Source organism: Protopterus annectens, chromosome 4.part0 (genome assembly GCF_019279795.1).
Source record: "Protopterus annectens isolate FY-2018-M chromosome 4.part0, PAN1.0, whole genome shotgun sequence".
Classification (NCBI taxonomy): Eukaryota; Metazoa; Chordata; order Ceratodontiformes; family Protopteridae; genus Protopterus; species Protopterus annectens.
In genome coordinates, this window is record NC_056733.1 from 1,789,706,310 (window position 1) to 1,789,729,285 (window position 22,976).

Consider the following 22,976-nt stretch of genomic DNA (forward strand, 5'->3'; position numbering starts at 1 on the left):
GTCTAAATTGGAAAACACAAAATAGGCCTGAATGGAAAGAAGTTGGACTCTTGATGCAAGGCTGATGAGATGGAAAATTTAATAGGAAAATAGCCTTGAAATGGAGGCGGGCAGACAGTATTAGACACTGACAGACAGGGAAGGAATGAGGATGGAGAAGATAAACATATTCCCATAGAGTTTGAGAGGTAAAACAGTGTGAGATAAATGTGGGAAAAGAGGCATCTATGATTGGATAGGAGTAGAAATTTTGACCAGAACACCATTAAACATTAAAGGAAAATGGGAAATATGTAAAAAAAAAATGATGAAGTGGGGTTGTATTTGTGAGGACCGAATGTTGAATATTATCACAGTAATAACAAGGGCAAGCACGTTTTTATTGTGAGCAATGGTATTGGGGCAAACACCTGATATAAAGGGATAAAATAGCATTGCCTTTTTTTTAAAAAGTGCTTGCCAGCAATGTTGGTAAGCAACACCATGCATGAAGAATGCTCAAGATACAATATTGCCAGGCCATAATAAGAGTTGGATTTTGGGTGAAGAGTAAATGGAAAGGAAATATGATTTTGGTACAGTTTTGTAATGTATTGTTAGATTGAGGGCTGTCATAGCAAAAAGGTGCAGAGAAAAGCACATGAAGTCATATCTCCAAGTGAAGCTTAAGTGCAGCAGTATATGTCTCAAAAGAAAGACTGAATATTCAAAGTGGCAAAATTATTAAATTTCCTAGGGAAGAAACACCATTGACGAAGACAGTTTGTTTATTGTTATAGTAAAAATGCTAATTAGAGTGTGTTTTAAGAATGTATGTAACCTTCTACAGCTATAAAACAAAAGTTTGTTTGGAGCAGTGTTGCACATAGGAATATAAATGGATCGCTATATGAATCTGCATGTTGTACTTAACTATTTAGCATGATTAAAGACCTCATGGAGGTCAGCCACTTAATGTCGCTGTCACTCAGTGTGTGTGTGTGTGTGTGTGTGTGTGTATATATATATATATATATATATATATATATATATATATATATATATATGCATTTGTGTATTTGGGTACTATATGTTGCACTGATAACACTTATTAGCTGCAGGTGAAGTACGCAACTATTTTAACGGCAAGAAACAATTCTGTTTTAAAATATCTTTTGGTTCAGGAAGTGGTATTGTATCATCTTTGGGTTATGGTATGTGTATTTGGGTACTATATGTTACACTGATAACACTTATTAGCTGCAGGTGAAGTACGCAACTATTTTAACGGCAAGAAACAATTCTGTTTTAAAATATCTTTTGGTTCAGGAAGTGGTATTGTATCATCTTTGGGTTATGGTATGTCTAAAATGTTGTAACAACAAAGAAAAAACACTGCTAGTAACTACCAGAAACCCAACGAGTATAGTCACCCACACAAACACGCGTGTGTGTACACACACACACACACACACACACACACACACACAAAAGCTGTATAATTCCACCCGATATTTTTTTTTGCATTTTCATCCTATACAAAAAGAGACTTCATCAGAAAATTAATCAGATGCATCGAACAGGTCTTTGTGATTCAAATAGAAAATGACATGTTTTAAAAAAGGAAGATTACAATGTAAAAAGGAAGTGAGAATATATAAAAAAAAAGAAAAGCGTGTTGTGAAGTGTCTACAGAATTGCATTGTGTAAAAAAAAAAAAAAAAAAAGTTTCTAAAACCTTGTGTGTGTGTGTGTGTGTGTGTGTGTGTGTGTGTGTGTGTGTGTGTGTGTGTGTGTATATATATATATATATATATATATATATATATATATGTGTGTGTGTGTGTGTGTATTTGTATATGACCAATCAAAATAATATAACAAATGCATACAATTACCAGCATATAATATTACTTGATCCTAGCAGCGTAGAATTTAAATACTGAATTGACAGACACTAACCAGAGGCTATGGTAACATTTAACTGTGTTTGCCAAACAAGCTCAAGTATTCCAGGAGGTCTTCCCATTTCTCACCTGAAAAAATATTTCAAACATGTTTCAGTACAAAAAATATGATTTTTTTTGTAAAGAAGTACAAGGTTTACTTTGTTTGGCCACCAAATTGTTGGTAACATATTTTTAGTACTGCTGACGTATTCATAAATCCACCCATACCTCTCAACTGTACAGAATTTTGCAGAATGTCCAGATTTTTACCTCCTATTTGTGGTCCATTTTTCATAAAATTGTGGTTTCCTGCCAAATTAATGGCAAATCATTTATGATTGAATTTAGCAAACAATGACGGACATTTGAGTTTCATACTTCATCCCCTTCAGAAATTTCATGCTAATGCAAAACCTGTTATTCTATCTACTTTTTAAGTTTATAAGAGCAATATTTAAAAATTGTCTGTATTTTGGGGCCTTTGTCCCACTTTTATGTATGGCTTTGTACAAATTTCTTGCTCTAAGAGGTTGAGAGTGAGAGGTATGAATCCATCTTATGTAATCTTCTGTTTTTCCTGTATAAAAGCAATCTCACAAAAAGTTCATTTCAGTGGTTTAACACTGTCATGATCCTTACTTTTTCTGTATACTCTGGTTCTGTATGTTCCATTGTACATAATTTTTGCAGGTGCTAGCAACCTTATTCATCTGATGTTGTCAATTTTCATTTATTCCTCAAAAAGCTCATGGTTACTGGAACTCTCGAGCTCCTCCCTTACCCATAATGCTCTAACCCCCCAACATACCTCAGCTTTCATTTGTCACCTTTGTGTATGGATGTGGTCACTGACAGCTGTCGAACTTTAGTGTGGTTTTGTGAGCTATATCATTTTTTTGCCTTTTCTTTTATATTCTAGTTATATTCTGATTACCTCCCTTATCCTTTGTACACTGATCTGTCTATTCCTTGCTTACCATAGTTGGTAGGTTTTCTTTTTATTTTGTGATGAACTTGATTACCATTGTTGGTAGTCAACTTATCTTTCCTTTCTTGAAAAAAAAATCTGTTTTTGTCTTTTATTTCTTTTCTGGCTTGAAAAATGGCTGAAAACCTTTGGGTTTAAAAAGTGTAAGGTTTGTGGGCATAAAATACCATTAGCTGATGCACATACTTCATGTGTGTATTGTTCAAGCCCAGAACATTTAAAAGCAGCGTGTGGTATTTGTAAGGACTTTAATCCACAGGCCTTGGTGGATAGGAAGAATAAGTTGATCTTTGTTTCCTTCAGAACTGTCCAGAGTTTTATCTGGAGGTAATCTCCCAAGAAATTGGAAAAGGAGTCCAGAAAACATTCATTGGACCATTCTGTATTCTCTACTCTTAGTTTGGATCCGATCTTTGAACATTCTCTAAAAACGTCCAAGCAGTCAAATCCCAAGTTCCATGGATCTGAAGACTAAATCCTCAGATCCGACATTGTCTGACAAGAGATCCATGTAAATCAGATTAGACACCCTCTGATCTGAAGCATTTATCTCAGATCCAGTATCCATCCTCTTTGGACCCTGTTCCTTCTAGACTGCCATCTCCAGTCTTAGAGAGATGCCAACATTCAAGATCTCCTTCAGTTGCCTCATCCTCTCGTTCTTCCGGGAGTCTGACAGAAGCTGATGTGGATAGAATGACGAAGTTTCTCTCGGCACAGATTCAGATGGGAGTTGTTCTGGCTCCTAGGGGTTCTGGTCTGGAGCCCTTTACCAATACTACACTTTCCAGCTTTACTCCTTCTTTGATTTGACCAGTGGTTTCAGAGTGCTTTGATCAGAGTCTTCTGGGACGTCTTTGTCTGAAGATTGTCATATCTTCAGCTCCGATACATTCTGAGTGCACCAGCTGTGAACGTGTTGGAGCCGGATGACTCTCAGAGCCATAGCTTCATTGCTGAATCTGAGGTGTTAGAGTTGACTCTGAAGTTCTCTGAGCCATCGCTGCCCCTTGGTGCCTCTGTATTAGACAGCTCAGCCCCAACTTCTGCTCAGGTGGACTACTTTCAGGTCAGATTGAGATGATGATTCTAGAAGTGTGTCTTCTCAGCTCCATAGCCCTCCTCCTCCTCCTCCTCCCAAGAGCACTCTGTCTTTGAGGCAGTGAAGAGAGTGTTACCTGTTTCTTCAGGATGAGACGGTTCCACCCTCCTCAGATCTCCCCTTGGATCCAATACATCTTTGTGCCTTGAGCCTCATAACTGTACTCCAAGTTGCTCTCTGGTACCAGCACTACCGAGGTTCAGAGTTCTATTGCTTCGGTTGGCTACCCTACAGTCGATCATAAATTCATCCATGAGGCTTATTTCACATGGAGCTGAAGGTATCTCAAAGGTGGTGGGTTCAGGCATTTCCATTAGGAGACATGCCTGGATGTGCTTGCGTGAATTTGCGGAGCCCTTAAAGTCCTCCCATCAGTGCATCCTTTGACGGAAGTTCCTTCTCTAGGAATCAATGAGGCGGTCAAAAGATGCGATTCAGAAAGTTCCAGCATCCTTTCTAAGATCCACGTAGAGAGAGTTCCCCCAGGGGCAGAGGGGGAAATCTCAAATGGAAGACAACCACCTGTGTGGCAGAGAAGGTCCGCCAGAACCATGGTTATAGAGGTTCCTTCTCTGACAGACCCTCATTGCTGTTGAAATGAGGCCCAATTGTCCACTACTGGAGGCAGTCGGTGGTTATCTATCTCTGCACCAGAGAGTCTGGCTAGACATTATAAAAGATACATGGGTGCAAAGGATTATTTCCAGATTTCTAGAGGTTATACAGTTCCCTTTTCCCTATCCCCTCCTTCAACATTAAACAAATTCCCCAATGTTGCACTCGGAGGAAAGTAGCAGCTCTAGATATTAAAAAAAAAAAAAAAAAAAAAAAAAAAACTTGCTAGAAAAAGTCATCCAAGAGGTTCCCCCTAGACCAGATAGAATCCAGAACTTACTCAAGATTATTTTTAGTGCCAAAGAAAACAAGGGACTGGAGACCAATTTTGGATCTCTGTAATCTGAAAAAAATTGGTTTAGTATATATGCAAAGTTCTGAATGGTGATGGTTCAGTCCATTTTGCCTTTCCTGTAAAAGGACAACTGGATGTGCTCAGTAGATCTTCAGGATGCGTACTGTTGCATCAAAATGAACAGATGCTGCAGAGATACCTACACGTCTGGCCAGGAGCCAGTCATTAACCGTTCAGGCCATTGCCCTGTGGCCTCCCCACAGCCCCCAGGGTGCTCACCAAATGCATGGCAGTAGTAGTAGCTCACTTGACTGTATGAATTCCGGAGGTTTCTGTACTTGGATGACTGGCTCAACCACTCTGATGAGGTGTCTTCTGACAAAAACACGAAACTATGTACTCCAGATTTGCTCTCAACTAGGGATTACCATCAGCCACAACAAATCTCACCTAGAACCATCTCAGACAATAGACTTTCATAGGGGTTTGTTCAACACCATATCAGTGACTGCCTCTCTTCCCTTGCTAGGGGTTCAGATTATTCAATTTCAAGTCAAAAAGATAATTCAGAATTCTTTTCTGTCCGCTCTATTGATTCTACAAGCCTTGGAGTCAATGTTCGCTGCCATAGTTTTAGTTCCACTAACAAGATACCTTACGCAAACTCTTCAGTGGACTTGGGTGTAGAATGGACCACTGAGTTGCCAATATCCACCCAGATTAGGATTACTCTGGCTTGCAAAAAGTACCTTTTGTGGTGGATTTGATTAGATATTACAAAGCCGTCCCTTCATTCTTCCTCAACCCAAACCCTTAGTGACCACAGATGCTTCCAAAGTTGAGGCAGGAGGGTCTCATCTTAGGAAAGACAGTCCAAGGCACATAGTCTCCCAAAGAGGCCAGTTTCCATGTCAGTGTCATGGAAGTGAGAGCTGTACTCTTAGTATTGCAGGCCTTTCAAAACTCTCGCCCTCCAGTACTGTTGCAATTCAGATGGACAATGTCAGTGGTGTGGTACATCAGCAAGCAGTGCGGAAGCAGATCTTACCCCTTGTGTCAATGAGAGTGTAACTATATGAGATCTCATCCAATCTATTTCAGATTGCAATGCACATTCTGGGAAAATCCAGTGTAATAGCAGATGGGCAGGTCCATTTTATTGCCTCACGAGTGGTCTGAACATCTGAGTTGTGGAGATAATGTTCTGTCAATGGAGCCAACCTTGTTGCAACCTTTTTGCATCTCCCCTCAACAGTAAATGCAGCAAGTAATGAGGGAGTCGCAGGGAGATGCTTTCCTGCCCAACTGGCCCCCAGTCTCCTCTATGCTTATCCCCCAACTCCTCTAATCCCAAAGTTTCTCCAGAAAGCATCTCTATTGAAGACCACAGTCATCCTCCTTACTGGCCCCATCCGATTTGGTTCCCCTTTCTTTGGCCTCATTTGGTTCACCCTCCATGGATTCTGGATCCATTTTCAGACCTCCTGTCTCACCAGACGGACCTTGCTTCACTTGGACGTTGTAGGCCTAAAACTGACTGCATGGTTTCTATACTTCGATCACATTCTTTTTTACTAGGAAGGTTTACAGAAGGAAATGGAAAAGATTTGTTTTTTGGGCACAGCAGAAAGACACTGACGCTCTTTCAGCACCTGTACATGAAGTCCTTGAATTTTTAGCTACAACTTTTAATGAAGGGGCTAGCTCCTCAAATGTTAAAGTACAACTAGCTGTAATTTCTAATTTTCATATAGGAGCTAATTTCACCTTACTTCGGAAACCCCTTTTAAAGATCCAACTCTGCTTTCAAATTTGAATTTAGTTTTACAAGCCTCAACTTGATCTCCATTTGAACCATCAGCAAAATGTCAACTAACATTTTTAACCTGGAAAACTACATTTTGGTAGCTATAACCTCTGCACAGTCTCTCTGAATTTCAAACCTCATCTTCTAAGCCTCTTTATTTACTTTCCCATCAAGATAGGGTAGCGTTATGAACCAGCCCATCTTTTCTTCCAAAGGTGGCATCAGAATCTAACATTAATCAGTCCATTACTCTTCTAGTTTTCTTTTCAAATTTCACTAACAAAGGAGAATACATTTTACATTTGTTGGGTGTTCATAGATGGTTATATTTTTATTTACATAGAGTAAAGAATTTTAGAAAAATGGATCAATTGTTTCTTTTGTGGAATTAAAATTGAGCAAGCCAGTTACTTTTGTAACTTTAGCCAAATTGTTAACTGATTGTATTTCCTTTGTCTATAGCAAATTGCGTTTGTCTTTCTCCAAACCTTTAAAAAGCTCATATAACCAGGTCCATGGCAACTTCATCAGTATTTTTATCCAGGTCTTCCATGGACAATATCTGTTTGGCTGCAACTGGGCTAATCCTCGCGCCCTTTGGCTGAAGAGTGCTGAGGAATATCCTTAGTCCTTCCGGGGATTCGGGTAGCTGGGGACTTTATTTGTTGAGGAATGAATGAAAATCAACATAATCAGATAAAGAATTTATGTGCTTAAACGTTCCATTTGTGTTGTCCATTTTTGTTCTCCCTCAACTCCCATCCCTCCAACCCCCTGCCATTTAGTTAGGACTCCTGGATGAACTAAACTGTTATAAATGAACCAGTGTTCCACCTTTTGAGCTCCAGGTAATTCTTATGAAACTGTAGGGCCAGCAAACAATAGCTGAGGAACATTAGAGGGTTTAGAGCATTGTGGGAAGAGGAAGAGCACAAGAATTCCAGCAGCCATGAGCTGTTAAAAAAAAATGGATGTTCTTCATCTCACATTGCTGCAGTCCTTACATATGGGTAGTCCGCTGTCCTCGGTCGGCCCGAATACCAAAGTATTAGGCTGACGTCGGTCAAGGCGCTTAAAACTGACATCAGGACGTCAGGGTATAAATGCGCATGACCGACGTCATATCCTCAGTCTTTTTTGCCGCATGGTCCGATGCAGAAGCAGCGTTGCAAGTGCCGTTCGGTGTTCTGAAATTTTTCGAGTTCAGAGTTTCAGACCGAATCCAAGTTGGCTAAGTACCCCGTTGGGGAATATTTTGGTTTTTTCTTGCCTCAGTGTTTTACCGGATGTCAGAAAAAGTGAATAACTGTATTTCTTGTGGGAAACAGATACCGCATAGGGATTATCATTCTTTGTGTATTCCTTGTTTGGGGCCTGAGCACGACAATGTTGGGTGTCGCTTTTGTGCTAGGTTCAATAAGCGCACTATTAAGCGAAGGTTAGATTGTGCTAGGCTGGTCTTCGGGAAGCGGTGCAATTATAATATGCCGTCAGATTCTCCGGCGCCACTTCTGAAGAAGCGCAAAGACAAAACAGTTAAACCCAGGCAAGATGAGTCGTCCGTTCCGGACGCCGGTTCTTTAGAGGCTTCAGTGGAACCGGTGGTTCTGACGGAGACTTCTCTGGAGTCTCAGGGGGAGACTTTGATATTGCAGGATGTGGCCTCTCAGGAGGCAGGTCAGGCTGAAGGGGCTTCTCAGGTTACTGTACTCCCCTCCCTTCCTAGGGTGGTTAGGCCCTCTCCTTCTGTTTCCAAGGCTTCTCCCAGAGGCAGGCCAGGTTTAGCTTCTGTTGGTGTCACTCCTAGTTCAGCAGGGTCTGTGCCCAAGAAGCACATGCTTAAAATGGCAGAAGATTTGATTACTCTGATTAGAGGTTCTTTGCCCCCTCCTGATAAGAGGCCTAGGGTGGAGCCAGAGTTGGGAAGTTTTGAGCAGGCTTCGGATGTTTCAGAGTCTTCGGCTGAGGACTTGCAGGAGTACTCTCCTTATGCTGATTCTGATGCAGATGATTCTACTCCTTCTGTTTCTCCTCCAGAGGATTTTTCTTTTTCAGAGACACTTCATTCTATGAGGGAACATTTTAAGTGGGAAGGTCAGGACTTCTCTGATTCTCGGAAAAGGCTTAGGGAATTTTTGCTTTTACCCCAACATAGGCCCTTGGCTATACCCCCTGTTCTGGATGTTGTGGAAGATGTGTTTGCGGAGGCTTCACTTAATCCTGATTCTCTGCCTCCTGCTCCTGTTAAACCGGATAGGTATTACAGGGTGCCTGAGGCTCATAAATATCTTTATAAGAGTCCTAGGGCTGACCCAGAAACTATTAGTCAGGGACCTAAGGGTGTCAAGGCCTCTGTTGTAAAAAATCCGGTTCCTCCAGATAGAGGCCAGAGCTTTGGATAGATGGGGAAATAAGGTCTATACATCTTCTACCTTAGCTATGAGGGCTTTGAATTGCCAGTTTCATATGTTGAAATATCAAAACTTTCTTCTTTCTCAATTGAAGTCTAAGGTGGATGCTCTGGCGGAAGGCATTGAGTGTAAAGAATTACAAGATTTGGTGCATGTCTCTGAACAGGTGGGTAAGCATTCATTACAATGTGGTTTTGATGCTGTACAGGCCTCGTCTAGGGTGGCTGCCACTAGTTCAGTTCTTCGCAGGCACGCCTGGCTGAAGGATCAGAATTTATCTGACCATGTTAAGACAAGGATTTTGGATGCTCCTTTGCAGTCTGATGTGTTGTTTGGTTCACCTGTGGAGTCAGTCTTGAAGAAAATGGAAGACAAGGCTAAGTCTATGCAGGCTGTTAAAGATTTTTTGCAAGTTCAGCCTCCAAGTTTAGTAGGAATTGGCCTGCTAAGGGGTGGACGTATCCTTCTTATGATTCTCAGTCTAGGGGTAGATCTAGACGTGGTAGGGGCAGAGCTCAGAGTTCTTTCAGACCTAGAACAGGGAGTTCACCTGCACAATCTTCGGGTGAGGGCAGGGGCCAGTCCTTTCGTAAACAGGCCCAATGACCTACCTTTTCAGCTGCCAGATCCTTCTTGCCTGGCAGCACCTTTGGGAGGAAGGTTGGCACTCTTCAAGGAAAATTGGAATTTGATTACCCAAGACAAATGGGTATTGGATATCATACACCAAGGTTACAAGTTTTATTTCCATACCTTGCCTCCTTTCAAAGGCATGCCGGACGTTCCTCCTCAGCAAAGACTAGAGGCTCACAAACAAATTTCTCTACTACTTCAAATAGGGGCCATACAACCGGTCCCTCTGCCAGAAGTGGGCCTAGGATTTTATTCTCGCCTGTTTCTAGTACCAAAGAAAGGGAACACGTGGAGACCAATTTTGGATTTATCTCTCCTCAACACATATCTGGACATTCCCAAGTTCAAAATGTTGACGTTACAACAGCTTTTACCTCTGCTGGGCAAAGATCACTGGATGGTGACTCTGGATCTCAAGGAGGCTTACCTTCATGTTCCTATCAGGCTCAGTTGCAGGAAGTATCTGCTTTCGGGCTGGGACTTCTCATTATCAGTTCTCTGCATTGCCCTTTGGCTTATCTACTGCGCCCAGAGTGTTCACGAAGGTTCTGGCTCCAGTGATAGCTTTCTTCAGGCTAAGAGGAATACAAATCTATCCTTATTTGGACGATTGCCTGATTCTGGCCCAAGGAAAGGACAAACTTCTTCATCATTTACAGTATGTGATGGCAGTGTTAAGATGCCTGGGGTATTCTGTGAACGAAATAAAGTCCAGTCTAGTACCCTCTCAGGACATGTGCTTTCTGGGTGTGAGACTGAATACAGCATCCCAGATGGCCTTTTTGACCCCGGACAAACAAAAGAATCTTTCTCTTTACTTCCACTAATTGTCTCGTCAGTCCAGGCTGACTGCAAGGACAGTCCTTCAAGCCTTGGGGTTCATGGCATCTTGTATTCTGGTACTTCCCAATGCCAAACTGCATATGAGGAAGCTACAATGGTATCTCAAAAATGTATGGACACAGCACTGCCAAGATATGGACACTGTCATTCAGATAATACCTTGCATTCAAAAGGAATTTTTGTGGTGGGCTCAGGAATGTCACCTAAACAAGGGACTCTCTGTGACCCGGCCAGAGGCGAGTCAGATTCTAACGACAGATGCCTCAGACAAAGCTTGGGGAGCTCATCTAAATGGAAAATGGGTACAAGACACGTGGCCTGCCAGACTTCAACATCTACATATCAACTTGAAGGAGATGTTAGCAGTCCAATTTGCATTGATAGCTTTCAAGGATTTACTTCTTCCAGGGCAGGTGTTGATTCTAACAGACAACACAACTGTCATGTGGTACATCAACAAGCAAGGGGAACGATTCTTATCCTCTATGCAGACAAGCAATGATTTTGTGGGAGACTGCTCTCAGTTTACAGCTAAATCTTCAGGCAAGGTTTCTGCCAGGAGCACAGAACTCCTTAGCAGATGTGTTGAGCAGACAAATTATGGATCCCCACGAGTGGAAATTGGATCCTCATGTATTTCAGAAATTGACAGTGTTATGGGGAACTCCAGACATAGATCTGTTCGCTTCTCCACTAAATTACCAGCTGCCAAAGTTTTGCACAAAACGGTTTCATCCCACAGCTTGGAAAGTGGATGCTCTCTCATTCAATTGGAGCAATCTTCATGTGTATGCCTTTCCACCTCTGCCTCTCCTCCCAAAGGTACTCCTGAAGGTCAGACAGGACAAGCCAAACATGATTTTAATAGCTCCGGATTGGCCTCGACAGCACTGGTACCCATTACTGAGAAGTCTGGTGCGGAGCCTCCATGGCCTTTGCCTTGATTCCTCACCTGCTGTCTCAGGAGAACAGTCATTTACTCAATGTCAAACTTCACTCTCTACATCTAACAGCCTGGCATATTCTGTTTTAAACCCTGGAGGGTCTCAGCTTCCACAACAAGTTTTGAATGTTATTTTGGAGGCCAGAAGGCCTAGTACAAGGAAAGTGTACGCAGATAAATGGAGGAGATTTTTATTTTGGAGTACAGCAAAGGACTTTGATGTTTCTAAACCTAATTTAAGTGTGGCTCTTCAATACCTTACTGAGTTACTGGACAAAGGTTTGTCCTTCTCTATTAAGGTTCATGCTGCAGCAATTTCTGCTCACTATGACTGTGACCCACCATTGTTTTCTCATCCTTTGTTTAAGCAATTCCTTAGAGGGGCAAAGAATATAAGACCCCCACGTAGAGCTCCTACTCCTGCTTGGGATCTCAATTTTGTGTTGGAGAAACTCACTCTACAACCTTTTGAGCCTGCAGCGACTGCCGAGTTGAAATATTTATCATGGAAGACTGCTTTTTTGTTGGCCATTACCTCTGCGAGAAGGGTTTCTGAATTACAGGCCCTTATGGCGGTTGAGCCTTTCCTAATTTTCCACAAGGATAGGGTATCTTTGCGTATTAACCCTTCCTTTACTCCTAAAGTGGTTTCTAGTGTGGCTTTAAACGAAACTATTCATTTACCTACTTTTTATGCAAACCCCAAAATAAAGGGGAAAGTTTTTGCACACTTTGGATGTACACAGACAGTTGCGATATTATTTGAGCAGAACTAAAGGGTGCAGGCAGTCTCAGCAGTTGTTTGTTTCATTTGCTTTGGGTTCTCAGGGCAAACCTGTTTCAAAACAGACTATTTCTAAGTGGATTGGTTTTTGTATTGCTTTCTGTTATTCCCATCATGGTAAGGAGATTCCAGATGGGATTAGGCCTCATTCCACTAGGGCTACTGCCACTTCTACAGCTTTTTTAAAGGGGGGTGGCTACTAAAGATATTTTGGAGGCAGCTACTTGGAGTTCAGTGCATACTTTCTCTAAGCATTACCACCTTCCACTTTACTCTAAATCTAGGGCTGGTTTTGCCACTGCAATTTTACAGGGCATTTTGGCAGCTCCTAATGCTTTATAGTTTTGCCATCCTCCCTTACCTCTGCTTTGGGATTCTACCCATATGTAAGGACTGCAGCAATGTGAGATGAAGAACATAGTACAGTTTTGTACCTACCATAAATGCAGATGTTCGAAGATCCACATTGCTGCAGTCCAATTTACCCTCCCTCCTTCCCCTCTGTAGTTAGAGGCGGTTGTGTGGTTTGGGTTGTGAATATTGTAAATATTGTAAATATGATTAGTGCAGGGGTGGTTGGTTGTTTTTTTGCTGTTTTTTGGCTTTGGCCTTTCTTTTTAGGGCCTTCTGACATCTGGGGCAAGAAAAGACTGAGGATATGACGTCGGTCATGCGCATTTGTACCCTGACGTCCTGATGTCAGTTTTAAGCGCCTTGACCGACGTCAGCCTAATACTTTGGTATTCGGGCCGACCGAGGACAGCGGACTACCCATATGTAAGGACTGCAGCAATGTGGATCTTCGAACATCTACATTTATGGTAGGTACAAAACTGTACTTTCTGAACCCATTTATTGAGGAAGAATGGACAACACAGATGGAATGTTATAGTGAGTACATCAAGGATGATTATGTTAAGGAAGCAGTAATGCCCAACAGGATGTGTGTTGCAGAAATAACTCCCATTCAGAGGCACCCTTGGAATGGCGTTATTTCACAATAACACACACCCTGGACGGCATTATTGCCCTTCACTTATTTTTATTACTATATTTTTTACGTAAAATAGTTCCTCAGCCTGTTGTTTCAAAGTTGCTGTAGTATATGGAAATGGTGTTTACATCCACAATATAAATTTAAAAAAATATATCCAGATATTTACTTTATTTTTCAGTCCCTTACTCCTAAAATGTGTGGTTTGCTGCCAGTCATTGGGATTGAAGTAAGTAAATGACATGGATTTGACTTTCAGACTTTTATTTCCTTCAGAAAATTCATGCCAACACAAATCCTGTTTATTTACGCGTCTTTATAATTTATAAGAACAATATTTAAAATGTTATTTTTTATGACTTTGTCCCTCGTCTTTATTTCAAGCTTTATTTAAATATCTTGAGCTAAGAGGTCAAGAGATATGCATATCTCTTGTCTACTGCTGCCACTGGTTGATCTATCTCACTCTGACACACACACACACACACACACACACACACACACACACACACACACACACACACACACACACACACACACACACACACACACTTGCCCTTCAGAAAATGCATGCTGACACAGATCCTGTTGTTCAAGTCACTTTGTGATTTTATAACAGCAATATTTAAAACATGTTCCTAGTTTGAGCCTTTGTTCCCCTTTTATTTTAGGCTTTATCCAGATATCTTTAGCTAACTGGTCAAGAGATACGCAAACCTCTTAATCCATGACATAATGCTTATCTTGCCAGATACACTCCTGATGTAGTCATAGCTACTGAAACCTGGTTAAAAAAAGAAATAAAGGATAGTCAGATTAACCCCCAGGATACAGTATAGTCAGGCATGACTGACGAAACAAGCATGCAGATGGTGCAGCAGTCATCTATAAAAATTCCCCATTACCTTGCTTCCACAGGAAATACCTAAATTTAACAATGCTGAAGTACTAATAGCACTCCTAAAATCAACAGTAGGAAAACTATATGTTTAACAGCAATTTGTATACCACCAGGGAATATAACGTTGCTACTTCTGAAAGCATCCTATATGAAGTTGTTCTATCTCGCCGTTTATTTTTACAGGTGGGTTCGGCTCCGAGTTGGCCTACTACAGAGTTCGAGGTCTTCAAGTAGCTTGAGGCCAAGTCCCTATCCCATGATGCATGTAGAGTTACCTCAGATCTAGTTCGCTGCTACAACAGATCGGAGGTTCTCGCTAGCTCGGGCCAGTAAAAACCTTACTTTTCAATATTTTTCAAATATTGATATTTTCTTCTAAAAAGAAGTTGTAGTTAGTTAAGCTCTTATAGCTTTCTGTGTAGTTTCCCTTTCCCTTGGTGTGCTTTTTCATATATTAATATTTGGCCTCGTTTTTTTAGGCCTAGTTAAACTTTAGTGTTTAAATACTGTTTAAATAGTGACCTTCTGTCACATTTTTTCTTAGAAATAGTTAATTGTTAAGAGTGTGTGCTTAGATAATGACCTTTTGTCACAAGCTTTAAGATTATTAGAGTTAAGTTTAGTCTGTTATCAGTAGTAAATGGCTTGGTTGCATTTAAATAGTGACTTTGTCACAACTTGATAAATAGTGTGTGTGTGTGTGACCTGTTAGCCATAGTTTGGAAGGCTTATGTCTTATATTAATGCCTGTATTTTTGGAAGGCTTATAGTTATAGTTGTTGGAAGTATCTAATTTTTTTGTCAATGGCTGATAAGGACAAACACCCTAAGTCAGGGTTTAAAAAATGCCTTAAATGTGGGCAGAAAATGTCTGACAGTCATGTCAACCGCGTTTATTGTTTAGGAGCATTACACTTGCAAGAAACCTGCTCCATATGCCATTCCTTTTCTTCTCAGGTTCTCCAAGAAAGAAAGAGTAAACTTAATGATAGGGGTTTACTGAAACCTTCTTTCCAGGAGGCTTTGAGTAACCAGGATGGATCCAGTAAGTCCTCAGTCTTCCAAGACGTCCACTGAATCGAAAAAATCTAAAAAGTCTGTGACATCGGCTCCACAGGTCTCGGAGCCAACTGTCTTATCTTTTCATAGCTGGTCGCCAGTTTTGGAACTGGTATCTGAAATTCCAAAATTTATTGTTAGTCAGCACCACCTTCGATCCATTCATCTCGATCTTCCATTAGCCTTTCCGATTTGGATGTGGATCGTGTGGTGCAAAAGCTTTTACAGGCACCGGCCTTTGCAAAATTTTTATCGGCTCTGACCCAAGCGGCTTCGGAGCCGAAGACCCTTATGCCAGCTACAATTCTTCCTCCTCTGAGCCATACTGGTCCTTTGGAGCCAGAGGAGTCGGACTTGTTGATCGTGAAGCCTTCGGAGCCGACGCCTGCTTCAGTGTCTTTAGCTCAGTTTACTCTGACGTCCTCTGTGTCGATCGAGGAATCTAGGAGCTGACACTCTCTGGTCAAGTCCGGGGAGGATAGTCGGACCGACTTGTCGGTTCTGACTCTGCCTCTCGGGCCTTTGGCTCAGATGAGCTCTGCTCCTACCTCTGTCTTGGAGCCCACTGTCCCGGTTCCAAGGGTATCAATGGTTTCCTTGGATCATTCGGTCCCTTCGCATCGGAGCCAAGGTGCCTTCAGAGCCATGAGGGGAGTTATGTCTCCTAAGACATCCTCGAACTTAGGTCTGGCTTCTTCCTCCCTTAAACCACCTGTCTGCTACTGCTTCACAGATCCTGGCCAAGTGTAGAGACCCAGAGCCTCAGGAAGCCCAATTGGGTGGCCCATGCTCTTCTGAGACCTCACCAGAAGTTCCCACTGATGACTTTCGGGTCTCAGCCCTACACCTCTTGGGTGTCTCTGCCCTTCGATGAGCTTATGCAGCTGGTCTCCCGAAGGGCGTGGGAGTCTCTGGACACCATGGAGCCTGTCCCTAGGAGGCCTAATAAATTTATCTCTGCTCCCCAAGACAAATCTTTTCTGACCAAGGGTGTGCCAGTTGATGACATGGTGGTGGCGGCAGCCACCAAAAAGGAAATTTCAGAAACTTCCTCTTCTATCCATCCTCCTAACAGAGATTCCAGGATCAAGGATAGATATGGGAAGTACACTTATAGTTCAGCGACTTTTGCACTCCGCTCAGCTACCTAACCCATTTCACGAGACTGCAAAGAGATCTCCTTAAAGAGCTGGGAGATGCTCTTCAGGGTATAGTAGCAGCAGGAGCTTCAGACAAAGTTGCCTCTCAGCTTGCTACCCTCAACTATTGTTAACTCATCCATGTGCCTCATTTTGTATGCAGCTGATGGAACGAGCAGGGCAGCGGGTACAGGAATTGCTCTTAGGAGACTCTCCTGGATGCGCTTGTGTTCCTTCGCAGAGCCCTTCCAAGTCATCCTTTGTGAATACCCCTTTTGATGGCTCGTCCCTTTTCGGGCCCAAAGTTAAGGAAACTTTGACAAGGTGTGAGCAGGAAGGAAAGACTCTGTCTGCCGTCGGAGTCCATTTTTCCACCCCTACAAGACCCTAACCCAAGGGTCAAAGGGGAAGGAAAATGTGGATGTTCTTCATCTCACATTGCTGCAGTCCTAACACTTGGGTAGTCCGCTGTCCCTCGGTCGGCCCGAATATCAGAGTATAAGGCTGACGTCGGTCAAGGCGCATTTGACTGACATCAGAACGTCAGGGTACAAATGCGCATGACCGACGTCATATCCTCAGTCTTTTTTGCCGCATGGTCCGATGCAGAAGCAGTGTTGCAAGTGCCGTTCGGCGTTCTGAAATTTTTCAATTCGAGTTTCAGACCGAAGTCAGAGTTGGTTAAGTACCCCGTTGGGGAATATTTTGTTTTTTTCTTGCCTCAGTGGTTTACCGGATGTCAGAAAAAGTGAATAACTGTATTTCTTGTGGGAAACAGATACCGCATAGGGATTACCATAATTTGTGTATACCTTGTTTGGGACCTGAGCACGACGTTGTTGGGTGTCGCTTTTGTGCTAGGTTCAATAAACGCACTATAAAGCGAAGGTTGGATTGTGCCAGGTTGGTCTTTGGGAAGCGGTGCAATTACAATATGCCGTCGGATGCTCCGACGCCGGCTTCCTCAAAGAAGCGCAAGGACAAGGCAGTTAAACCTAGGTTAGAGGAGTCGTCCGAACCGGACGCCGGTTCTTTAGAGGCGTCAGTGGAACCGGTGGTTCCGACAGAGGCCTCTCTGGAGTCCCAGGGAGAAACTTTGTTTTTACAGGATGTGGCCTCCCAGGAGGCAGGTCAGGCTGTAGGGGCTTCTCAGATATCTGTACTCCCCTCCCTTCCTAAGGTGTCTAGGCCTTCTCTTTCTGCTCCCAAGGCTTCTCCTAGGGGCAGGTCTAGTTTAGCTTCTGTGGGTGTCACTCCTAGTTCTTCAGGTTCTGTGCCCAAGAAGCACATGCTTAAAATGGCAGAAGATTTAATTACTTTAATTAGAGGCTCTATGCCCCCTCCTGATAAGAGGCCTAGGATGGAACCAGTGTTGGGGGATTATGAGCAGGCTTCGGATGTGTCTGAGTCTTCGGCTGAAGACTTGCAGGAGTATTCTCCTTATTCTGATTCTGATGTGGATGATTCTACTCCTTCTGCTTCTCCTCCTGAGGATTTTTCTTTTTCAGAGACCCTTCACTCCATGAGAGAGCATTTTAAATGGGAAGGTCAGGACTTCTCTGATTCCAGGAAAAGTCTTAGGGAATTTTTTTGTTTTTACCCCAGCATAGGCCTTTGGCTATACCTCCTGTTCTGAATGTGGTGGAAGATGTGTTTGCAGAGGCTTCTCTTAATCCTGATTCTTTGCCTCCTGCTCCTGTTAAACCAGATAGGTATTACAGGGTGCCTGAAGCTCATAAGTATCTTTTTAAGAGTCCTAGGGCAGACCCAGAAACTGTTAGCCAGGGGCCTAAGGGTGTTAAGGCTTCTGTTGTCAAGAATCCGGTTCCTGCAGATAAAGAGGCCAGGGCCTTGGATAGATGGGGAAAGAAAGTTTATACTTCTTCCACTCTAGCCATGAGAGCTTTGAATTGCCAGTTTCACATGTTGAAATATCAAAATTATCTCCTTTCACAGTTGAAATCTAAGGTTGATGCTCTGGCGGAAGGTATTGATTGTAAAGAGTTACAAGATTTAGTGCATGTTTCTGAACAGGTGGGTAAGCATTCTTTGCAATGTGGTTTTGATGCTGTACAGGCCTCGTCTAGGGTGGCTGCCACTGGGTCAGTTCTTCGCAGGCATGCCTGGCTGAGGGATCAAAATTTATCTGACCATGTTAAAACTAGGATTTTGGATGCCCTTTGCAATCTGATGTCTTGTTTGGTTCTCCTGTTGAGGCAGTTTTAAAGAAAATGGAAGACAAGGCTAAGTCTATGCAGACTGTTAAAGATTTTTTGCAGGTTCAGCCTCCAAAGTTTAGTAGAAATTGGCCTACTAAGGGGTGGACGTATCCTTCTTACGATTCCCAGTCTAGGGGTAGATCTAGACGTGGCAGGGGCAGAGGTCAGGGCTCTTTCAGGCCTAGAACAGGGAGTTCTCCTGCACAGTCTTCGGGTGAGGGCAGGGGTCAGTCCTTTCGTAAACAGACCCAATGACCTACCTTTTCAGCTGCCAGAACCTTCTCGCCTGGCAGCACCTTTGGGAGGAAGGTTGGCACTTTTCAAAGAAAATTGGAGTTTGATTACCCAAGACAGATGGGTATTGGATATCATACATCACGGTTACAGGATGTCCTTCATGGATGCATCTGCAGTCATAACAACTGGGTTGTCCTGTCGTCAGGCAGCCCTTCAGTCGGCCGGATTCCAAAGTCCGGGTCCGGCTTCGGCTGATGTCGCACTTCACCCGACATCATCTCTGTTAGTCTTCGGGTATAAAGGCATCAGCCGAAGCCATTTTCCTCAGTCTTTCTTGCCGCGTGGCGCCCGAAGCAGAAGCTGTTCGCAAGTGCCGGTCGGTCGGATCCAGAGATTACTTCTACCGAATACTACTTCGAAGACTTCTAAAGCTAAGTACCCCGTTGGGGACTCTTTCTTGCCTCAGCCGATGTCAGAAAAAGTTAATAATTGTTTAACCTGTGGGAAACAAATACCTCATAAAGATTTCCACTCTTACTGTCTGCCTTGTTTAGGCCCAGCCCACGACGTAGCAGCCTGTTCGGCCTGTGCTTCATTCAACCGACGTACGCTTAGGCGTCGGTCGGAGTTTGCTGAACAGTTTTTCGGTTCTGTTTTTGCGTATATTATGCCGTCGGATCCTCCGACTACCCAAACTGCTAAAAAGCAAAGATAAAGACCGACACTGCGGTCTGCGGTTTCGGCGAAACCATGGTCAAGCAAATCATGAGTGTCTCGGTTTCGGCCGAAACCGAGAAAGCTGATCAAAATACAGCAGAATCTATCACTACCACTGAGGCCCCTGCTACTTCTCTTGAATCGGCCTCAGAAATTTTATCCACTACGGTGGTTGCCACTGACTTATCAGACACCATTCCCTTGGATGTCTCTACCCCAGCACGTGGTGCTGCTAGGCCTCCAGCAGCCATGTCCATTAAGGCCTTTGCCAGGGCCAAAGCAGCCAAAACTACTAAAACAGTGCCTGCTAAACCCCCTACAACCAGGCCCTCTTCTAGTTCACAAATGCTTACTCTGGCAGAAGATTTAATTTCATTAATTAGGGGATCTCAATCTCACCCAGACAGGGCCTCTCAGCCCCCAGAGAAGAGACCTAGGGCAGAGCCCCCCGAGCCTGTGTCCTCTGATGATTCTGCCGATGAATCAGACATAACAGACCAGCCAGAGGCTCCTTTCTCAAATTTTGAAGACTCAGATGCTGAAGAATCCATCCCAGCTGCCTCCCCACCAGAAGAATTCTCCTTTAAGGGAAACCTTACATGCCATGCGAGAGCAGTTCCAATGGCAGCAGCAGGATTTCTCAGACTCCAGAAAAAGACTTAGAACCTTTCTGCACCTTCCACAGCACAGGCCCTTAGCTATACCTCCTGTGCTCTCTGTGGTGGATGATGTCTTCAATGATGTCTGCTCTGCACCAGACTCTTTACCTCCAGCCCCTGCCAAACCAGACAGATTTTACAGGGTTCCAGACACCCATCACCACCTTTACAAGGCCCCACTTGCAGACCCCGAAACTATATCCCAGGGCCCCAAGGCAGTAGCCGCGACCACAGCTAAAAACCCTATTCCTTCTGAAAGGGAAGCCAGGTCATTAGACAGATGGGGCAAAAAGGTCTACACTTCAGCTACTCTCTCAGCTAGAGCTTTAAACTGTCAGTTTCACATGATACAATACCAAGAGTTTATGCTTGATCAGTTAACAAAAAAGCTATCCTCTGATGAATCAATTGATAAGAAATATGTATTAGAAATGGTAAATAACATACAACAGGTTAGTAACCATTCCTTAAAATGTGGCTATGATGCACTGGAGGCTTCATTTAGATCAGCCATGACTGGCACAGTGATAAGAAGGCATGCATGGCTAAAGGAACAAGCTTTACCGGATCATGTTAAAGCTAAGTTATTAGATGCTCCTATGGATAAGACCAGCTTGTTTGGTACACCTGCCCAGCAGGTAATGAAGAAAATGGAAGAAAAGGCAAAATCTGTTCAAACGGTTAAAGATTTCTTGCAGGTCCAACCCCCAAGGTTTAGCAGGAACTGGCCTGCCAAAATTGGTCCTTTCCTGACTCCATAAGATCCCAAAGGGGCAGGAATAGACGCTCCAGGGCAGAAACCAATCCAGAGGAGGTGCCTACAGAGGACGACAGTGGCAAGGTAACAACAGAGGCACAGACACAACCACTGCCACTACAACAACACAACCACAGTGACTTAACTCTAAATCCGCCTACCAGGGAACAAATAGCAGCTCCATTAGGCGGCAAATTAACCTTATTTTCAAAGAACTGGCACTATATCACAAAAGACAAGTGGATTTTACAAACCATAGATCAAGGTTACCGGTTCCACTTCCATACTCTACCAGTCAAAAGAGGAATGCCAAATCTACCTCCAAATCAAAAAACAGAGGCTCTACTACAGATAATGCAGTTAGCAAACATGAGAGCTGTGGAAAGAGTGCCAACAACAGAAGAAGGAAAGGGATTCTACTCCAGACTATTCCTAGTTCCAAGAAAGGAAAAAAGTTGGAGACCTATACTCGACCTGTCCTCCTTAAATACATACATCATTGTCCCAAAATTCAAAATGCTGACCCTACAGCAGCTTCTTCCCATGCTGGGCAAGGAGTGTTGGCTGGTAACTCTAGATCTCAAGGAGGCATACCTGCACGTCCCCATTCGACCAATCTGCAGAAGATACCTCAGATTTCTTGCAGGATCAGAGCATTATCAATTCTCAGCATTGCCCTTTGGCTTATCTACTGCGCCCAGAGTATTCACAAAATGCCTGGCATCAGTAATCGCCCACTGCAGACCACAGGGAATTCAAATTTACCCATACCTGGACGACTGCTTGCTACAAGGGGACAACAAAAGCAAGCTGACAACAGATTTACAAAGGGTCATTTACTTGCTACAAGCACTGGGATACACAGTCAATTTACAAAAATCAAGGCTGATACCATCCCAAACAAGGACATTCTTGGGCTGAATTGGACACAGTAAAACAAATGGCATTCCTAACTGCAGAAAACAAAAGAACTCCTCTTTACTTCTTGGCACTAACAAAACAGAACAAGTTAACAGCAAGAAAAGTACTGCAGGCCTTGGGCTTCATGGCATCATGCATAATCTTGGTCCCACTTGCCAGACTACATATGAGAAAACTACAGTGGTACCTAAAGATTTTATGGTCCCAACACAGGCACAGCCTAGAAACAGAAATTCCACTAATTCCATGCTTAAAACAGGAGTTCCTATGGTGGGCTCAAGCATGCCAGTCAAACCCAGGGCTACCTTTTCGCAGATGTCAAGCAAGCCAGACCATCACAACAGACGCTTCAGACCTAGGATGGGGGACCCACATGCTGGACAAATGCTTGCAAGGATTGTGGACGCAGGATCAACTTCACCTGCACATCAACCTAAAAGAAATGCTGGCAGTAAAACTGGCAATCCAAAACTTCAGACCATTTCTCAAAGAGGGCCAGTTGATGATAAGGACAGACAACACCACAGTCATGTGGTACATCAACAAACAGGGAGGCACTCATTCATACCCCCTATGCAGAATGACTTTGGAACTGTGGAACCTGGCACTCAGCTACAACATCCAGTTACAGGCAATATTTGTACCGGGAAAAGAAAATACTCTAGCAGACATATTAAGCAGAACCACATCGGATGCCCACGAATGGATGCTACACCCGGACATCTTCAAGACCATCTCAAAGAAATGGGGAATGCCTCAGATAGATCTATTTGCTTCCCTCTCAATCACCAACTCAAAAGTTCTGCACAAGGACATTCCACCCACTAGCATGGAAAGTGGATTCGCTCTCCTTCAGCTGGAAAGGCCTAACAGCATATGCATTCCCACCTCTTCCCTTGATACACAAGGTATTACTAAAAATCAAGGAAGAACGTCCAAGGATAATCCTAATAGCTCCAAACTGGCCAAGACAACACTGGTACCCACTGCTGAGGAGCATGTCTCAGAACAATATGTGGCCAAT